Source organism: Drosophila miranda, assembly GCF_003369915.1.
Source record: "Drosophila miranda strain MSH22 chromosome Y unlocalized genomic scaffold, D.miranda_PacBio2.1 Contig_Y2_pilon, whole genome shotgun sequence".
Lineage (NCBI taxonomy): Eukaryota > Metazoa > Arthropoda > Insecta > Diptera > Drosophilidae > Drosophila > Drosophila miranda.
The window spans coordinates 25,887,835-25,908,137 of record NW_022881614.1 but is presented as its reverse complement, the minus strand read 5'-3'; the positions used below and the strand labels follow the sequence as shown (position 1 = coordinate 25,908,137).

The 20,303-nt window shown below is 49.0% G+C and overlaps 1 pseudogene; it reads right to left on the bottom strand.

Moving 5' to 3' along the window:
• Positions 1–1,682: 1,682 nt before the first annotated feature.
• Positions 1,683–19,589, bottom strand: LOC117193594 (annotated as a pseudogene).
• Positions 19,590–20,303: the final 714 nt, after the last annotated feature.

Sequence of the window (20,303 nt, the reverse complement as noted above, 5' to 3'; positions counted from 1 at the left end):
ACAATTTTGAGGGAGAAATACACTTTGTATGCAAAATATGTAAACAAACAAAAACGAAATATTACGCATACGCCGAATGTGTGTCTGTGTGTGTTATGCCCCAGAAAAATTTTGTGAAACCAGATGTTACCTTCATACGATCTAAACAATCACCGAAAGATCGACAGCACTCGACGGGAATATCTATGAATGAACGAAATAGTACCACCCGATCTAGAATGGAATGAGAGGTGCACGGCGAAATCCTAGAGAAGCCAGAATAAAGAACCTATACTATATGGACATGCCTCAATGCCAAACGATAAGCCAGGTGTAAGTACGACGAAGGCTAAAGGAGTTCATGTTTTCACAGAGAGGAAACCACCTTTAGTGATTAAACAACCATTCCCTTCCAACTATTTACTTTATGGGACTACGAACAATCTATTTACATATCTGCTTATTCAGAATACCTGGAACATCATTTACTACAACAAGTGTTCATCGCGTGATGATAAAGATTCTCGAAAGTTCCAACTAATATTTGTTTTTTTTTTTAATTTTCTAGAAGCTTATCAGCTGGTTTGGCTGCCCAGCTCGACGTTGAATCCCGCAGCTCTGATGATGGTATTCGGAAGCGGCCTCCAGATCCTAATCTAATGCCTGATGGAGGAGTCCTTAACTTGCTAGTAGAGCTCATTGGATGCATCGCCTTTGCGTGGTTTTGAGCTGTTCTGAATCTCTACCTCGTGGCCTGGCGTATATGTACTCATGTGTGGCTCGATGCAGCAGTTTCGGACATCTGTGATGACGTCTGGCTAATTTTGGTCATTAGCGTTTACTTTAATCGGAAGTGATATTTCATGATTTTTTATTGGTATTACATACTAGCTAGCTAGGACCCTCAGCGCTGTACGTAGAATTTTATCCGATAGATTAATAAGTTTTCTTGAAGATTGACTAAGTTTAGGTACTGCCTTTTATTGGATTGTTTATATGCATAATTAATTGTAATTTTCTGAAGCAGATGGACCACAACACCAGCAGCAGTAAAATTTTACTACATGGCAACTACATGTAGATGTAATTATCAGCAGAGACACCTGATGGTCAAGTTGGTGTTTAAGCTGAAAACTGTGGGAGTGATGGAAAGCGTGAAAATTTTCAAACTAGCGCGCGAGAATGATAGCTACTGGGAGAAGCTCTATGGAAATGTCGAGCGTGCTGCTGCAGAGCATCATCCGGACGAGCGCCAATGCAAGCGAGGAGTCCTTGGACGAGCCACACAAAAGGTCAAAGGCGTCGCGGCTCTTGTATGAGGGTATGAGTATAGGATCTATCTGGAAATCTATCCGGATTGATCCATCTGCACTACTGACTCAATCAGTAGGGTTGTCCTGATTGTCTACTTTAAGTACAAATTTGTTCAAGTGTTTGAGATTTTTTGTTTGCCTTAGTTCGTAGCGACCAGAGCTCCCAGTTCCAATCTCCTATGCTTAGCGTAGCCCAAAGTACCTTTAGTTATTAATTGTGCAATACTTTTGGTTAATAAACCGGTTCATTTGTTATATTCGAATTGTTTTATAATTTTTCCGTATAACGCATCGGCTCTACCTGAACGGTGGTGGCGGTGCCGGAGGCAAGCGTGGAAACCGCATCGATGCGAGTTCTTGGAATAGTCATCTTTCATTTAGATTAGTCATTAGTTCGGTGTAACTTCATATTTTGTTGTTTTATTATACTTGATTGCTTAGTCATCTAGGTTCAGTTGAACTGGCATATCTTATGGAAAATACATTTGCATATGTGGATATTTTTCGTTGTCAGTCTTCTGCAGGATCTTACATCTAATACTTTTTCTATCCTTAGGTACACTAGTCTACGCCACAACAATATACACGTCTTCCGCTGCACCAAATTCTTCTGGGGCCACAGAAAATATCACAGAGGCGGAGTAAGGGTTAGCTCCAAGTTATCACAGTACAGTCAACAGTCGCTCGGAGTCGGTCTTATCTTTTAATTCTCCGATTTCTGCAACTCATGGACTGTGTAAATATTGCACGTGACTGGTGGAGGTTGAGACGTGGGTGCGGTACTGCCTCTTGGGTCGCTGGCCTTGTTGAAGGGTATCACAAAGACTCTGGTCTTGGCCGCATGCTGCATCTTGATAACCCTGTCGGAGCTGGGTGGGGCAAACTCGCTGTACGACGGTGAGAATGGTGGCGCCTCATGTCGCGACACCTGCGATCCGAGCAGGCCATCAGCATAAAGAAGGCCGCGAGAGCCAGAAAGGTTGCCACGTACCACACGATCGTAACCACATCCATGGCCGTCTGGGACAATTCGTTTGATGGCTCTACGACAGCTGCAAGGAAAGAGAGAAAGCGGTTCAAAATTAGAATTTAACGGTCTTAATTACAGACCAGACATGGCTATACCCAAAAGTAAACTATTTATCTCACATTTGGTTATCATACTGTCTGAGCAGTTATCGAATTGGGTTTTTGCGTCATAAACAGACGAAATTACTCGTCATTGAACCACGTTAATGGGTGCTCTATACGGGTTATACGAACACCGTAATTAGGCGGAAATTCGACCGATGATTATACGTTCCAAAGGCTCCAGTTGTGAAACTGTGTGTCGGCGTTAATCTATTAACTCGCGATATAGTAAACAACCAAGAAGCTTTCTCGAATTTTCCTGAGGAATGGATTGGATCGGTAAATTTTTCGAAATACTCACTGTTCTTGTAGACAATTATGCGAGTGCTGTTGGCAAACGGATCCACATCTGTTGTGCTGTTCGCAGTCGTCAGGTTGTATGGCGGCTGGTGCTGGGGCTGGGGGGACTCGTTGAGATCGTTCTCCAGGGCGATCAGATAGGACTGGCCGTGCGCTGTGGTCGAGCAGCCGATGATAACTGAAACGGAACCCAAACGAATCGAAATGTTAGCAAAATTGTATCGGAAATCAAAAAATGAGCTCACAGGTAGCGATCATAGATAAGATATCTATTCTATTCCCGCCTACGCAGAAATAGAGTTGCTTCCTTCAGACAAACCTCCATCATCTTCTTTGTCATCCGCGGCTGATAAGCACTCCTCTGGTCTAAATATAAACCTATACAGCAGGGCGTTACCACGTAAATGGATCGTTTATTAATCAGGCCCAATTACCGGCTACGTTTACGGTCTTAGCCACTTGACGATAAGAGTGAGCCCCAGTGCCGACCCATTGTCTGGGCTTCCTCTATTTCCCCATCTATATAATATATCTCTGTCTCTAACTGTAGTTCCAGCGCCTAGTGGGGTGGGTGCTTAGACACTCTAATAGTTTTTTGCAAAATATTTTGATTCACAAACGCAGGAAAAACACAAACACCATAAACCACAAAACAAGTTAAGCCCCCAATCCCCATAAAAAGTTGCGTTCCCTATCAAAGGCTCGACATCTTTTTGCACACTTCGCCAGCGCATGGGGAGCGGAGCGGAGCCATTGCAGCACACGGCACACCATCATCATTAAGTCCCAATAAATTGATATCTTTCTTTCCGATTTGTTTCTCCTATCAATTTCACAACGAATCTGATGAAATTCCGAGCATACATACAAATTTGTTGACCTAGGCTGAGATATGGAGATTACAGTCACGTGCAGATGACAATTCTCGTAATATACCTTAAATATACGTATTTATTCTCACCAAGGGTTACGCAACTGATTAGTGGGTTGGCGGATACATCGTTCCCCGTTGCCACGTGCTGTACCAGTCGCCAAATTGAGTGAAAGGCTATCATTTACAGACTACAATGACAAGGTTATTAGAAACTACCAGCTATATTTTTGATGATATTCTCCATAGCTATTGTAACGAACCTAAAAGGGTTCGATACAATCCGTCCCCCGACTTATAATGAGAGCATCGCACCACACCCCACAACCAACGCCCCCCTCCGCAAGCAACCACCGATCAACACGCGCCAACTCCAGAACGATGACCAAAGACATCAGGTCACGCGAACTTTCCCCACTCCAAGCCAAACCATCGGTCGAGTGCGGTTTTACGGGTTCATCGACGGAGGAAAGTCGGCGCCGCCAAAATCTGCAACGATCACCAAGAACGGCAAAGTGCGCCCCGACGCGGAAGTGCATTTGTCAAACCCGCCGACCCATCAATACGGGCATATAAAAAGACGGCGACGAGAACCAACGAACAACTTACGCCGAGACCCGGCCCGGAGTACACACGCGGTACCCGGAACTCACCAGAAGACACCGGCGCCCAATTAAAATAAGTTCATTTAAACCGCTAAGAATTACAATAAAGTGTCAAATTATCAAAGTAAAAACACCCGATTGCGTAAGTTCACCCCAATTAGCCGAGGCCCCGACGTCACCCCACCCCGAGTCCCCACAGTCGTTTCGTATACACGACGAGCGACGCCCATTCTAGCCGCGATCCACCTCTCTACGACAGGCCACCCCGACGCCGTCCTTAAGGTTCCATCACATTTCTACAAATTTCTTGTGGATTGACCCCTGGACGGCACTGAGCTTACCTCAGCCTGAAATAGGTACATCACAATTGGCGCCCGAGCAGGGACCCAAGGGAACGTCAGCGAGGGTTTGTGGAATAAAACCCCACGGCCACTAGAGAAGAACAAAAGAAAACGACACAAAGAAAACCCCGACCTCGCACAATACCAACGGCAAGAGTTGCGCAACGAGCAGACGAAAGCGCGACACAGCGACAGAGAAACGGGAACAGTGCCGTCACCCCGAGAAGAAATTCGAAGCGTCGGCCGCGAAGCTCGACACAGTGCCCTAGTGAAGGAAAAGCGCAATCCCAGCGAAACAGCCAACTCGAGTAACAATCGAAGCGATGGAATCCCATACAGAGGAACAGCCCAGTAGGTATTACCCTGGGGAATTCGTCGCCAACCCAGGGGTGAGTACCGGCTGGATACGCAAACGCCGCCGAGAGGAGCTGGAGTCCTTCGCGGAGGAATTCGGATTCAGCCGCGAGGGTAACGTGGAAGATTTGCGGAGAAGTTTCGCCGAACTAGTCGCCGGGCCCTCGAACACGATGCCTGGGTCAGGTTGGCAGAGCTCGAGCGGCAGTACGCCAGATCGCCAGGACGAGCCAGATCGCCCCAGCCCGACATCTCAGCACTAACAGAGAAGCGAAAGACGGACCCCAAACTCAGCCTACAAGTTCCAGGAGTCATGGAGGGCAAAGCCAGCACCTCACCGACATCGATAACCGTCGAAGATCTACCGAAGCCCCCACCCCCGGAGCCAAGGCCTTCGCCCATGAGAAGGATCTTGACGACAGCAGGAGGAAATGGCCCCACGGACGGTCATTACTACAGTCCCGCCGCACAGATGGCGGAACGGATCCGAAAGTGGGGAATCCAGTTCGACGGGCAGGACGACCCACTGTCGTTCGTCGAACTACTGGAAGAGCGTGCCCTCTCGTACGGGGTAGACATGAACTACGTGCCGCGAGCCATGGCAGAGCTCCTCACCGACCGAGCCAACCGTTGGTTCCGCACCAGCCGACTCCAGAGCGCCTCGTGGGCCGATTTCCGCCAGGAATTCCTAGCCTTTTTCCTGCCTCCCCGGTACTTCGAGCAATTGGAAGACCAGATCAGGGACCGCAAACAAGCGGTGGGCTCCGGTTGCTCATGCACCACGCCGGGTACGACGAAGCCAAGGAACTTAGTCGGATCTATGACAACAGCCTCCCGGCGTACCAGTTGTACGTGCGAAGGCACGAACTGAGAAGTCTGACGCAATTAACAATGTTGGCCACAGAGTTCGAGAGTATCCAGGAACGAAACGTACCAGCGACCATCATCCCCCCTCGACAACCACCCCGGTACACGCGACCAACGGCACAACAAAACGAAAGCGGGACGAATCGGGCCCAATTCCGAAGGCCTCACTGGAACACCTCGGAACCCGCAAGGTTGCCGCACCAGGCCGGCGCTCCAGCACAGGAAACGGCACATCGAATGATCACCACACCCATCGTCAACCCACGCGCAGCCTGTCGATGCTGCGGAGAAGCTGGACATGTTTCTCGCGACTGCACCAACCCATCGATCCTCTTCTGTTGGGAATGCGGCAGACGCGGAACGCGCACCGTGGGGTGTTGCCGTCGGGAAACGACTCGCGTCCCCAGCTGACACGGGAACAGCCGGGCACGACGCTTCCTCAGACAACCAACTAAGAAACCCGCTACAAGTACACGACGGCCGGATAATGGCGATAGTGACCATCGGAGGACGGCGCGCGGAAGCCACGGTCGACACCGGGGCGTCCCGAAGCTTCATCAACGCCGACCTCGCCCGCAAACTCGGCCGCATGCGTCACGATACGCCTAGCAGACGGCTCGGCTCGCGAGATAACTCAGATCTTGCTAGCGCGCGTCAAACTAGACGAATAAGAGATACAGATGCCACTCTTGGTACTACCCAATATGGTAGAGCACGCCATCATAGGGATGGATTTCCTGTGCGCCATTGAAACCACAATACAATGTGGCGCCACACACCTCCATCTCCAAGGCTCTCGACGCGCCACCCCAAACACGCCGACGATCACCGCTAGCCAAGACCTCCGCCGCCAATGAAATCCCTGCCACGACACGAGACAAGAGCACAAGGAACAAGGAACACAGAACCCACGGCCACGACGAAGCACACTAGCCCCAGGCCCACTCCGAGAAAACCAAAACTAAGCAAAGCCACGAAGAAAGCGAGCCGGTCTCCCGAGGGCACCGACGCGGTTTCACCAACGAAGGGAAAAGAACCCAGGACGCCCCTCCAGAAGACAACATGGCCCCAGCAACGACAGCCGCCACGCAGCAGCCAGGCGCTCGAGGCACCACCTCTGACCGCCACCCTGGCCCACGAACGCGTCGACACCGCCCTCGACGCGAAAACGACCCCTACGACACGCTGAGTACAACGTCGCGCAAGCACCCCCCAGGACACACACACGAGCCCCCTACTCATGATCGAGGCACCCGCCATCGTCGCCAGCATAAGCGAATACACTCGCGAAGTCGAACCACCAAGCGCATTCGACACAACAATCCTCCCGAGAACCCCGACCACACTTGCGACCCAGGAATCGACGACCCACCCGAGGACGATTCGGAACGAATCTCCGACCCATGGCCTCCCGACATCGCGCCGAAAATACGGAAATTCCTAGACGAGGAACTGCCAACACTCGCAGGCATCCGAGGGACGACGGGCCGACCCATAAAACAACGGTACTCCCCGAAAAATCCAGCCATGCGGCGGATCATCGATGAACAGGTCGACCAACTGATAGCCGAGGACTTAATCGAACCATCCCGGAGCCCCCACAGCGCGCCAATCGTCCTGGTCCGCAAAAAGGACGGGAGATGGCGCATGTGTGTAGATTATCGGCAGCTAAACGAGCGTTCCATCCCGGACGCGTACCCGCTACCCAGGATCCACTACATACTAGAGCGACTCCGAAATGCCCACTTCATCACGACCCTAGACCTGAACGAGGTGGAACGTTGTGAGTTGCTGCGGACACCGCAACTCTACGGTTATACCCGATACTAAGTCAGTATGGCTCTCTCCGGCAGACGCCGCTAATATTAAACGACACGACAAACAGTGCATGCGAGAGAGACAGAAAATCAGTCTGAGCGTGACGTCGGTCGCTGCGTAGCCACTGCAAATTGATTTGTTCCTTTTGGCTATAAAAATGATCCGATCTGATTCAGCAATCTGATAGATATGGTCATTATCTATGATTCTGCGTTTTTAGTTTTCTCGAATGTGCAATATTGTGGATGCAACAGATTTTCGTCTTTTGTGGGGGCGGAAGGGGGTGGGGCGAAATTCTGAGATATACGTTTTATAGTGAGATCTAACAGAAGTGCGGATACCAAATTTGGTTACTCTAGCCTTAATAGTCTCTGAGATTTGTGGATGCCCCAGATTTTCGTTCTTTGCGTGGGCGGAAGGGGGTGTGGCGAAATTTGGACACGAAACGGTCAAGGTCCGATATCACAGGAGTGTGGATACCAAATTTGGTTGCTCTGGCTCTTATATGTTCTGAGATCCTTGAACTCATATTTTGCAATTGGCAAAACCGACCATGAAACCTGTGTGTTAGAGAGAGACAGAGCGAGAAAGAATGAAAGAATGAAAAGACATTTTGGGTTAAAATTTATAATTCGTATTTAATCTTGGTGGCTTAGTGGAAGCCGATTGCTTGCTATTGCCAGATAAACTTTATGCGAGATCGATATGCAACCAATGCGCAGAGGGGTTAGCATAGAACTAAACTATAGACGACTGCGTTAGATCAAAGTGATTGCCGAAGTGGCGGCAGCAGATCAAAGTAGTTGCCGAAGTGGCGGCGGCAGAGAGCCCCTTTAGCGGGAGAGCGCAGCAGCTCTGCAGAACGTCAACGTTTTACAACATAGGCGGCTCTCTCTGCTCATACAATAATAATGTTAAAGTTACGGTTATTCTTCAGCGGCTGGCCCGAACATACTCCTTCGTTGGGAGCTAGTCTCTCAACAGATTCCTTAAGGGGCAGCAAACATAGCCGAGTGACGGCCCTCCTGATGTTTCCTGAGGATGTCTTCAGGTCAGCGACGCGACACATTCCGTCCTTGCCCAAAACGACATCGACCACTCTAGCCAGTGGCCAACGCATTGGAGGAAGATTTTCGTCCTTCACCAGAACGAGGTCGTTCTTGCAGATGTTTTGCGCGGGGGTACGCCACTTCGCGCGGTCTTGCAAAAGAGTGAGATACTCTTTGCGCCAACGGCTCCAAAATATTTGCTGTAGTTGGGTGACCCGCTGCCAGCCATCCAGACGATTGTAGTTCAGCTTCGTTAGGTCAGGCTCGAGGATTTGCTCCTGGGGGCCGCCTAAAAGCAGATGAGCAGGAGTCAAAACGTCTAAATCATCAGGATTTTCTGAAAGCGAGAGCAAAGGGCGAGAGTTAACAATTGCAGTGATCTTACAGATCAGAGTGCGCAGCTCGTCGAAGCTAAGCACAGATGGTCCAACTGAGCGGTACAGGTGATATTTTTCGGTCTTCACGGCCGCTTCCCACAACCTGCCAAAATGCGGAGAGCGAGGTGGGATGAAAGGCCAGTCGATCGAGTCAGCCAAGCAGGATTCGTGGACCTCCTTCATATGCGGTTCGCTCAGACAAAGCTTCTTTAGCTCCAGAAGCTCGTTCTTGGCCCCAAAGAAGTTTGTCGCATTGTACGACCAAATTTGACTTGGCCTTCCTCGAGTGGAAGTAAAACGCTTTAGTGCGCCTAGAAATGATGCGGTGGTCAAATCCTTTACGAGCTCCATGTGTATAGCCTTAGAAGTGAAACAGATGAATACGCTAATGTAGCACTTGATCGGAGGCCTCGTGCGGATTTCTGATCGGTAGAAAAAAGGTCCACAGTAATCTACTCCAGTGACTTCAAAAGCTCGAGATCCTTCCAAACGTTCCTTAGGTAGGTCTCCCATGATGTGTTCGACCATGCGCGGCCTAGTCCTGAAGCATCTCACACATCTGCTGACGACACTTGCCACTGCCTTAACACCTCCAATGGGCCAATATTCTAGCCGAGGTCCGGCATGGAGGTTTCTTTCATGATAATATTTTATCAGCGCAAAGGTAATGGAATGTCCCTTTGGCAGAATGAGCGGGTGCTGAGCGTCAAATCCTAGCGATGAGTTGCCAAGACGACCTCCAACTCTAAGTAGTCCAGAATGATCGATGAACGGGTTGAGCGAACTAATAGAACTGGATTTCATGACTTGACCATTGCGCCGAATCTCCTTTATGTCCATCCACAAATTTGCCAGCTGAATGTGTGGAATTAGAAGATGCGTTCCTTGCCGAATATCAGCAACGGTGAGTCCTGGATGCCTAAGAAGATGTATAAATTTATGCATGTAGGCGAATGTGCGCTGCATGCGAAAGAATGAATTCGCAAATTTGCATCCGGACGTGAGATCGGCATGTGGAGACGTGATTAGCAATCCTCTCTTGCGAAGCTCCAAAGTTGCTATGTTGTTAGATGGAGATACAGGCCACTTATCCTTGGAGCCTAGCAAAAAGGATGGGCCGTGAAACCATAGCTCTGACTGGATAAGATGGTTGGGAAGCGAGCCTCTCGAGAGAATATCAGCAGGATTTCAAGATGTGGGAACATAGCGCCATTCCATGGCTGCCGTCAACTCCTGAATTGATGCCACTCGATTTGCCACGAAAACTTGAAATTTAGCTGGCTCGTCCCTAATCCAAGATAATGCTGTTGACGAATCCGACCAGCAATAGAACCTACCTGTAAAGATTCCCATGTCCTTTACATTCTGCATGATTTTCGCAAGCAAATGGGCTCCACTTAATTCCAGCTTAGGAATCGATATAGTCTTTAGCGGCGCCACTCGCGACTTTGAGCACAAAACGTGGCTCAAAGACTGGGCTTCCCTGGACACGACATACACGCAAGCGCCATATGCTTCTATGCTGGCATCACAGAATCCGTGAACTTCTGTAGCCACACTAGAACGAAGAACCAAGCGAGGAAATGAGATCCGAGAAATGCTTGCCAAACTATTTCTCAAGTCCATCCAAGTTGAATGCAACGCTGAGGGTAGGCTTTCATCCCAATCCAAATTTTCTCTCCAAAGCTGCTGAAGGAAGATTTTGCACCTGACAATGACTGGATTTATCAATCCAAGAGGGTCGTAGAACCGCGCAGTCGTAGATAAAACCGACCGCTTTGATGGCTTTGAGTTTGTGTCCAGTGCGGACAAGGCAAAAAGCAGCTGATCCGAAGCAGGGTCCCACGCTAAGCCGAGAGTTTTGGCAATGTCGCTTCCATCATTAAACTTTAGGAACTTCTCTATGTCATCTTCAGGGGTTCCCTCAAGTACTTCCTGGTGACTGGAGCACCATTTCCTAAGTCTAAAATTACCACGGGACAGTAAAGATGATGTTTGGTGCATCTTGTCCATGACCTGTGCGACCGAATTACCGCCCGAAATAAGGTCATCCATGTAAAACTCCTGACGCAGAGCAGCTGAGCCAAGAGGGTAGGACTCACCCTCGTCGATGGCCAGCTGGTGCATTGCGCGGACCGCTAAAAATGCTGCAGCCCTCGTCCCGTATGTGACGGTGTCTAATGTGTAGACTTGAACCTCGGACTCGATGGAATCTCGCCATAGGATGCACTGATACAAATTGTCGGGTGGAGACACTCGTACGCAGCGGTACATTTTACAAATGTCCCCAGTGAGAGCGACTGGATATGTTCGAAAGCGAATCAATATGTTAAACAATGCAGGCTGAATAACAGGGCCTGTCATCATCACATCATTTAGAGAATAGATGTAGCTGCGGATCCGTCGAAAACGACACGGAGTTTTGTCGTCGTACTGTCCTCCTTTAGGACACAGTGATGAGGCAAGAAATATTTGCAGAGACTACGGGAATCAGGGTTGACTTGGTGCATATGATGCAAATCAATGTACTCCCTCATAAAGGCGGAATACCGCTCCTTGAGTGTAGGATTACGCTCCAGTTTTCGCTCCAGACTGATGAACCGTCGATAAGCCTGAGCATAAGATTCTCCTAAACGATCAGTATTGTTATTTAGCGGCAGACGAACTGCATACTCCCCGGATGGCAACCAGGAAAGGTGGCTTACGAAATGTGCTTCACAATCGTCTTCTTCTTTGGTATTCAACCCAGCCTCCACCCAATTCTCGACTTCCCAAAACATACGAAGAGTTTTATCCAACTTTGCTTCCATCTCAGCTATCGAATCTGGACAATTGTGCGTAGCCAAAAGCGCCGAGCTTGATACCTTCTGTCCACCGCCAGATACGATCCACCCAAGCCGGGTCTTCTGCAGAAGAGGCAGTCCATCGGTGAGTTTGATTTGCCCTACGCAGAGGAGATCATAAAAAACGCTCGCACCAATGAGAAGATCAAACCGTTGAGGATTGAAAAATGCAGGATCAGCGAGCTGAATGTTAGATGGAATACGCCAATCGGATACATTTACTGTCATACTTGGTTGAGAATCGGTAATCGTGGGGGCGATGAGAGCAGTAAGTGTAGTTGTGTAAGCAGAGGTGCGAGAATGCATACAAATGCTTATGGTGGATCCCTCAGTAGAAACGCTGGTATCGCCCAGCCCAGACACAAGTGCAGACGATTGAGTTCTCCTAAGCTGAAGCTGCTGGGCGAACCTGGATGTGACGTGATGCAGCTGCGATCCTGAATCTAAGATGGCACGACAAGGAACTAAAACGCCAGACCGATTCTTTACGAGAACCACGGCTGTAGCCAGAAGCACGACATCAGAGTGAAGACCTTGGGCAGCAAGAGAGGTAGACGAAGGTAGAGACGAGCTGCTAGCAGAATTTTGAGCAACGGAAAGAGTGTCCGGTTGAACGGCCAGATCGGGAGGAGTAATACCTGGGCAGCCTTGTGTTGTGGGCTGTATACTATCGAAGTGCAACAAACTATGATGCCTACCGCCGCATACTCGACATTTTCCACTATTGCATGCGCGGGCCCGGTGCCCCGGCTTTAGGCAATTGAAGCATAGGGAAAGCTTCTTCACTTCTTTGTGGCGCAGCAACGGTGAGAGATTTCCGAATATCTTGCACGAGTATATTCCATGGCCCGCTGAGTGGCAAAAGACGCATACAGACGGGTCGGCGGAAGAGTTGGAAGCTACAAACGTTTTCTTAACCTGCGTATAGGAATGGTTTTTTCCCACCTGATCGCTACTAGCGTGTGTCGCTGTAGCATATTCCAACCGCTCCATTTTCTGGCAGCGTTGCTGCAAGAATTCGAAGAATTCCTCTGCGGTAGGTATAGCATCCGACGATGTGTGCTCCTCCCATTTGGTTTGCGTCTTCGAATCCAACTTCTGCAGCAGCATGTTGATGACCATGAATCCTGAAATCTCCTCAGCAGTTCCCAATGTCTGCAACGCTCGCATGTGTAAATTGACTGCATCCGAAAACTCCCGAAGCCTTTTAGCAGAAGGCGAGTCTACCCTCTTTAGCCCAAGAATCTTCTTGATGTGTGCCTGGAAAACAAGTCTTTTGTTATTAAAGCGTTTATTAAGTATATCCAGAGCCGCACGATAATTGGCACTGGAGAGCTCTAACGATCGAACCGAATCCAAAGCCGCATCAGCGAGGCAAGAGCGAAGGTGCTGGAATTTCTCGATGTCACTGAGATCCGCATCCGCTTCAATCACCGATTTGAACATTGCCATAAAATCCGAGAACTCGACGTATCCACCAGAAAATTTAGGCACCTTCAGCTCAGGAAGTCGCTGCTTGTGAGCCATGATGATGGTACTATGTCCGGAATGGCTTGGCAGAGTCGTAGAATGGGCAGCGGCGTGTGACTGGCTTACTTCAACAGCAGCCAGCAACTCAGCTTTCAACGATATGAAAAGAGTATCGAAGATTTCGCGCAGCTCACTCCCAATCTCGTTTTGATCGAGAGCCTCCAACTCATTATGGGCCTTATTAAATTCCTCTCGAATTTCTGCCAACATATCAAGGCGCACCTCGACTTCCGCAGCGGTCAGCTTATCGATTTTATTCCCCGCGAAGGATTCTCCAAGCCTGTGCAATCGATCATATAATGACTGACTTTTACGCTTATACAGATTCAGTCTGGAATCAGCCACCACAATATTTCCGCCCGCGCCTGTATTCGGATCGTTGTCCATGTTAACCGTTGTGCAATTCGACACAACAACGGAAAATGAAATACCGCTTAAGCGACGATGTATAGACGCGAGAGCGAGAATGCAAGACACGAAAAGTCAAGAACCGCGGCTGCAGCTGCGCAGAGAATGAGAGATTCGACGCTTAAAGTACCGGAATTTGTCTATAAATATTCCAGCCGCACTCTCACTGAATTTGCACTTTAAACTGTTTTTCAACGTGCACCCAAATGTATTTGTTGGTAGTTAAACTACCCACCAACAAAATATTGTATAAATAATAAGTGTTTTAACGGAACGCGATTAAGCAATGGTTTTATATCACGTCGGGGGGTCACCAATGTTTGAGATGCCAAGCTTTTTTGGCACCTACATATGTGTTTCAAAAATGAAAAGAGATTTTGGGTTAAAATTTATAATTCGTATTTAATCTTGGTGGCTTAGCGGAAGCCGATTGCTTGCTATTGCCAGATAAACTTTATGCGAGATCGATATGCAACCAATGCGCAGAGGGGTTAGCATAGAACTAAACTATAGACGACGGCGTTAGATCAAAGTGATTGCCGAAGTGGCGGCAGCAGATCAAAGTAGTTGCCGAAGTGGCGGCGGCAGAGAGCCCCTTTAGCGGGAGAGCGCAGCAGCTCTGCAGAACGTCAACGTTTTACAACATAGGCGGCTCTCTCTGCTCATACAATAATAATGTTAAAGTTACGGTTATTCTTCAGCGGCTGGCCCGAACACGTATCTTTAAAAATGTGGATGCCACAGATTTTCGTCCTTTGTGGGGACAGAAGTGGGCGGGGCGAAGTTTTGAAATATTTTTGTAGCAGTGACATATCACAGAAGTCTGGATACAAAACATCGTTGCTCTAGCTCTTATAGTCTTTGAGCACTAGGCGCTGAAGGGGGACGGACAGACGGACAGACGGACGTACGGACAGACGGACAGACGGACAGACAGACATGGCTCAATCGACTCGGCTATTGATGCTGATCAAGAATATATATACTTTATGGGGTCGGAAACGATTCCTTCTGGACGTTACACACATCCACTTTTACCACAAATCTAATATACCCCAATACTCATTTTGAGTATCGGGTATAAAAACGGGTATTGGCAGATACCAATGGCCCGCGACAGCCGGGAAGCCACGGCATTCACGGTACCCGGCCAATGGAAAGTAATTCCTTTCGGTTTACACTCCGCGGGAGCCACGTTTCAACGGACCCTCGACGCCGTTATCGGCGCAGACATGGAACCATTCGCGTTCGGGAAAAGCTTCCAGGAACACCTGAACAACGTGAAAGAAGTTTTCGCACGACTGCGGAAGGCAAACCTACGGGTCAACACGGACAAGTGTGCCTTCTTCCAACGCCGGATAAAATACCTGGGCCACATGATCAGCGAAGAAGGTATCCACACGGACCCCGACAAAATCGCAGCCGTAAAGGATCTGAGGCCGCCGACCAACCTGAAGGAGCTACGACAATGCGTAGGCATGGCCGGGTGGCACCGCAGATTTGTCCCAAACTTTGCCACCGTTGTCCAACCAATGTCACTGCTGCTGAAGAAAGGGAAAGCATGGACATGGGGTCAAGAACAACAAGACGCCTTCGACGAGCTGAAAACACTGCTCACCACCGCACCGGTACTCGCCTGCCCAGACTTTAACGTCAAATTTTCCCTGCAGACGGACGCAAGCAACCTGGGAGTAGGCGCGGTCCTCACCCAAGAGATCGAAGGGAAAGAGCGGGTCATCGCATTGTCAGTCGACGCCTCAACAAGGCAGAAGAAAACTACTCGGCCACCGACAAGGAATGCCTCGCCGTCATCTGGGGGATCCGAAAACTGCGATGCTATCTCGAAGGCTACCGATTCGACGTCATCACCGATCATCTCGCACTAAAGTGGCTGAATACGGTAGAGTAGCAAGATGGGCGCTCGAACTACAGCAATACCAATACGACGTGCACTATCGGGCCGGCAACCAGAACGTAGTCGCAGACGCACTGTCAAGGCAACCACTGGAGACCCTCTCCCGCATCGAGGAAGACGACACACCATGCACCCGGCTTAAACAAAGGATCCAACAAGTCCAAGACGAACCCCAGAAGTACCCAGACTACACGTACGAAAATGGGCAGCTATACCGCTATCTAGGACACGGAGCCGACAACGACGACCACATACCGTGGAAACTATGCGTGCCCAAAAACGGCCGGACGAGAGTACTCCGCGAATGCCATGACGAACCAACGGCAGGACACCTTGGCGTCCGGAAAACAATGCTGAGGACAACACAACGATACTACTGGCCAGGACTACACCGAGACGTGCGACGGTACGTGCAGGGCTGCGTAAGCTGTCAGAAGTTCAAAGCCACGCAGCGCAAGGCCGTCGGCAGGATGTTCACCCGTAAAGCCGAAGAACCCTTCGCCACCCTGTGTGGCGACTTCGTCGGACCATTACCACGGTCCAAGCACGGGAAAAACCATCTTACTGGTATTCTTCGACACTTTCTCCAAGTGGGTCGAACTGGTACCCCTCAAGAAAGCGACAACGGCGAACCTCGAACGAGCCTTCAGAGAACGAATACTGAGCAGCTTCGGCGTGCCAAAACTATTCGTCTGCGACAACGGGACCCAGTTCACCAGCCGATCGTTCAGAACATTCATGCGAAGCGCAGGCGTGGAGCTGCAACACACAGCCCCGTATTGCCCCCAAGAAAACCCGACGGAGAGAGCCAATCGGACTGTGAAAACGATGATCGCCCAGTTCGTCGACGACCACCAGAATACATGGGACGAGCTCCTACCCGAGATGACATTGGCGATCAACTCCAGCGTCTCCGAGACGACCGGATTCAGCCCCGCCTTCCTCCTGTAAGGAAGAGAGCCCCGACTCCCCGGCGCCCTCTACGACGAAGTCACGCCCGGGACAGGAAGTACGCCAGAGGCGGCCACCAGCAAAGCGACGAGGCTGAAAGAAGTATTCGCCATCGTCCGCAATAACATCCAGAGAGCCAGTCAAGAGCAAGGGAGACATTAGAACCTCCGCCGGCGACTATGGCGCCCCGCCGTCGGATCACTGGTACTACTACGCCAACACCACCTCTCAAACGCCGCCGAGGGCTTTGCGGCAAAGCTAGCCCCGAAGTTCGACGGCCCCTACCGGGTCAAGAGTTTTCCATCGCCAAACATCGCCAAATTACAACACTGCGAAAGCCGAAAACACAAAACCGCAAATATCAACGACCTGAGGGAGTTCCACGATCACGAGTCCGAAGAACCCACTGACCTACTCGAGAATGCTGACATCGACGAAGAAAGCAACGAGACCTCAACCCGACGCCCCAACCACGGCACCACCGAGTCAGCAAAACCCGGGACACCCGGCCAAAAGACGACACCGGCAAAAAAAACGAGCCCGATGGCATAATACCTCCGAGAATGCAAGCGCAGCGAACCGCGCGACCACCAATTAATCGAACAGCGCTGACGCCAGCGAGAGAAGGAACGTAACGCTCACGACCGCGCGCCCCACAAACCCACTGACGAAGCGAAGAGAACGCGGAAACCCCAACGCAGACCACAGAAGAAACCACAAGAGCCCGACCCGAGAGTCCTCGTAACTCTCGCCGGGAAAGAAAGGGGAGGGTGTAACGAACCTAAAAGGGTTCGATACAATCCGTCCCCCGACTTATAATGAGAGCATCGCACCACACCCCACAACCAACGCCCCCCCCCCCCCCCCCCCCCCCCCCCCCCCCCCCGTCGACCCAGCAATACGGGCATATAAAAAGACGGCGACGAAAACCAACGAACAACTTACGCCGAGACCCGGCCCGGAGTACAGACGCGGTACCCGGAACTCACCAGAAGACACCGGCGCCCAATTAAAATAAGTTCATTTAAACCGCTAAGAATTACAATAAAGTGTCAAATTATCAAAGTAAAAACACCCGATTGCGTAAGTTCACCCCAATTAGCCGAGGCCCCGACGTCACCCCACCCCGAGTCCCCACAGTCGTTTCGTATACACGACGAGCGACGCCCATTCTAGCCCCGATCCACCTCTCTACGACAGGCCACCCCCTGACGCCGCCCATAAGGTTCATTCACATTTCTACAAATTTCTTGTGGATTGACCCCTGGACGGGACTGAGCTTACCTCAGCCTGAAATAGGTACATCACACTATAATGTATGGAGATTTATCTGAAGATTTACCCAACTGTTTACCACAGTGAGGCGGCTGTAGTTCCACTCAACCCTGATCCAGTTCCAACCTCTAACTAGATCTTGAGCTTTTCGCGTCATGGATCTATATATATTCGCGGGCAACCACAACGCACTGCAGATGCCTTACAGATCGTCAGTTGATGCTTGTCATCTGGAATTGTGTGGGTTGCGTTTGCTTATTTTTAGAGAGTATACTGATAAGGCGACTGCTAAACATACACATTCCCACGTATGCCATAGAAAAAAACCACTTTCTTGGTTGTAGAAAAACAAAAAGTAGCAAAAGCAAAAACAAATAACGAGTATTGGCAATTTAATTCTAATTAGCTACTAATGATGGAAAACGTGATGGAGTCAACGTCAGCTCTTTGAGTGTTGCGGCACCTGGCTTCTGTGCAATTTCCACAGGTGACTGCGTACGAGTGCTTTTATTGTTTCAGATCAGAGTTGATATCACACCAATCGTACTCCAATCACCCTTGATCCCAAGCCGAATTTTCGGTGTACAGACTCTTTGGGATAAACAACAGTTCCCTGAACGGCATGATAACGTCATTGATGCATTAGCATTTTGGGACTTGAATTAAACCGGTTTCTATAATTAATTTGCGGGAAATTGCAACTAAAATGTCTTCCAAGTAGAGAGACTTTGACTTTGACTTTGTTTCGTTTAAATGATATATATGATCTGATCACATGTCACTGACTGGGAGATCTTATCTGCCGGGATAAGCGCCTAACGGGCCCCGTAAAGACATCGTTAACTGGTTTATGATGTCTGTATAGACATCCACGATGACGCTGGCAGTTGCTCAAACAGTCGTATACGGCTAATATAACTATTCAGAATCGCTTTAAGCAGAGTACATACATGTGGCTCTAGTTAGAGTGGATACCAGTACCTAAATGTCAAAAAAAAATAAATGTCATAAAGGAAATGAAGTCATATTTCACATCGATAAGACTAGACGTATTTCCTAACTATCAATCGATTTTCATCACAATTGAATTGGATATAAAAGAGAATTCTGCATGCATGCTCATTAAATCCAATTTAAGCCTACATTCAAAGTATACATATAATTACATCCAATCAAAGGGAGGACAAATGGAAGTTCATGATCCCATAATTAGCATGTGGCTTGTCGTGTTTGCATGTTGTATATTGTTTGCATATCTCACTCAAGGAAGGCCTGCCAGAGCAGAGGGCCTGACAGACGTCCAGACACACCGTCTGAGCCTCACCTATCATAATTAGCAGCATTGTCTGGGCATCTGCTGGTCGGTGATATTCCATGGCGATGATGTTCAGGTACACACTCGTATATATGTATGTACGTATATTTCTGAATAGACGCTGCGCTGTTTATTTTCGATTCACACACTTGTTGAGTTTTATTTAATTCAATTGCGTTGAGTTGCAAACAATATATTTCCATAAATCGTTCACTTCACTGAGAATGCACCGGCGTAGAATGGGGACTGGAGACTGAACGCGTGCGCGTGCTCACTCTCTGGGTTCGAGTTGCCCGTCGAATCGATCTTTCCGGTTCAAGTTTGTATCGCAGACTGAGCGAGTGCTCGCTTTGCCCACAACTTTTAGCTGGAGCTGGAGCCGCTACTCTGGGTCTTTGTCTGGCCCCCCTGGCGCATGAATCACGCGCTCTCGACGGCCCGGCAGTCTTCTCGCTCTCGGCTCGGCGCTAAAGTAATTTCTACAATCTGTGCCTCCACATAAGAGTAGTTAGCGCATCGTGTCTAATTTCCGCCCAGTTGGTTAAAGCCAGGATATTGATCAATAAATATGTCTGAACTATAGATACTCTTATTTCGATGATTTTTGTATGATATCGTGCTCTGATTTTGATTTACTTTAACTGCTTTCTGTAACACTGTGTGTAAAATTGTGAAAAGTTTGGTGGAGCCTATCCTTTAAAAACAAAGAAGATCTTTAGTTTTTATCTATCCAATGTTCATACTTATACAAAGTTGGGATTTATATCTGATATGTTCAGAAATACTAACGAATCATACTACTCTCTGCAAGGGTATATGGAGTAATTGTCGACACCGCAAACTGGTGACAGGCTGGACCTGGTTCTGTTGGGAAAACGAAGCGCTTTTGTTACGCTTCTCCCGCCTCCTGGTGTCTTCAGCATTTATATAGATATAAACAACTGTTTTATTATATGTATACAACCCGACTCTCCCGGCTTTGTAGTTGGTTATAAAAATAAATCTTAAGAGGAAGCTCCTCTGCAAACTGTCTCAAAGAATCCACACATTATATCTTGTTT